Raw genomic sequence first — 2087 nt, forward strand, 5'->3', positions numbered from 1 at the left:
CATACACACTCACAGACACACTCACACTCACATACACACTCACAGACACACTCACACTCACAGACACACTCACAGACACACTCACACAAAAGACACACTCACATACACACACATCAGACACACTCACATACACACTCACAGACACACTCACACTCACAGACACACTCACAGACACACTCACACTCACAGACAAACTCACATAGCTACATTTTACAGTCTACGTCTCTATACTCTTTAAACATCTTTCATTCCACCCGAGACCAGAAAACTCCTCACAGAGCAACACACACTCCATCCAATGGCTGTACACCAGCTGGAAGGAGGACTGAAGGCTTACAGTGGAAGATCTGCTGTCCAGGGTAAGACATGCAACCTGCCTCAATCCATCCAGGCAACGGACCCTAAGGATGAGGGGACATGGTCACCATGGAAACAGAGGAGGTGCCATGGCATATTAAGCCCCTGCATAGAATGTACCACTGACAGATAACAGAGGTGGAATGTACCACTGACAGATAACAGAGGTGGAATGTACCACTGACAGATAACAGAGGTGGAATGTACCACTGACAGATAACAGAGGCGGAATGTACCACTGACAGATAACAGAGGTGGAATGTACCACTGACAGATAACAGAGGTGGAATGTACCACTGACAGATAACAGAGGTGGAATATACCATTGACAGATAACAGAGGCAGAATATACCATTGACAGATAACAGAGGCGGAATATACCACTGACAGATAACAGAGGCGGAATGTACCACTGACAGATAACAGAGGCGGAATGTACCACTGACAGATAACAGAGGCGGAATGTACCACTGACAGATAACAGAGGTGGAATGTATTACTGACAGATAACAGAGGTGGAATATACCACTGACAGATAACAGAGGTGGAATGTACCACTGACAGATAACAGAGGTGGAATGTACCACTGACAGATAACAGAGGTGGCTGACACAAGACAGTCGTACCAATGGCTGGAAAAGGCAGGACTGATGGACAGTACCATCACTAATGATGGCAGCACAAGATCAGGCACTGAGTACATGGCTGATGAAACAGAGGAGAATCATGCCAGAGACCCAAGAGACAGAAGAGCCTGTGAAACAATCCAGCACATGCTAGCAGGATGTGGGACACTGGCAGTGAAGGCACAAAATTAAACTAAAATTAAACTTAGATTAAACTACAACAGCAGTGATAACAGATTAAACTACAACAGCGGTATTAAGAGATTAAACTACAACAGCAGTGATAACAGATTAAACTACAACAGCAGTGATAACAGATTAAACTACAACAGCGGTGTTAAGAGATTAAACTACAACAGTGGTGTTAAGAGATTAAACTACAACAGCAGTGATAACAGATTAAACTACAACAGCAGTGATAACAGATTAAACTACAACAGTGGTGTTAAGAGATTAAACTACAACAGCAGTGATAACAAATTAAACTACAACAGCGGTGTTAAGAGATTAAACTACAACAGTGGTGTTAAGAGATTAAACTACAACAGCAGTGATAACAGATTAAACTACAACAGCAGTGATAACAGATTAAACTACAACAGTGGTGTTAAGAGATTAAACTACAACAGCAGTGATAACAGATTAAACTACAACAGCGGTGTTAAGAGATTAAACTACAACAGCGGTGTTAAGAGATTAAACTACAACAGTGGTGTTAAGAGATTAAACTACAACAGCAGTGATAACAGATTAAACTACAACAGCGGTGTTAAGAGATTAAACTACAACAGCAGTGATAACAGATTAAACTACAACAGCAGTGTTAAGAGATTAAACTACAACAGCGGTGATAACAGAAATGACAGTCACAATCCATTGGAAGCAAAAATGAGAAATACCAGGAACTAAAAATATAAACAGAAGGAATATGATAAACACCAAACACACACACACACACACACACACACACACACACACACACACACACACACACACACATACACACACACACACACACACACCCTCAAGCTTCCAGACCTCTAGTAGACCATACACACATGTGCACACTCACACACACACACACACACACACACACACACACAC

The sequence above is a fragment of the Electrophorus electricus genome, chromosome 16, assembly GCF_041902795.1.
Source record: "Electrophorus electricus isolate QZ-2024a chromosome 16, ASM4190279v1, whole genome shotgun sequence".
In the NCBI taxonomy this organism is placed as follows: Eukaryota; Metazoa; Chordata; class Actinopteri; order Gymnotiformes; family Gymnotidae; genus Electrophorus; species Electrophorus electricus.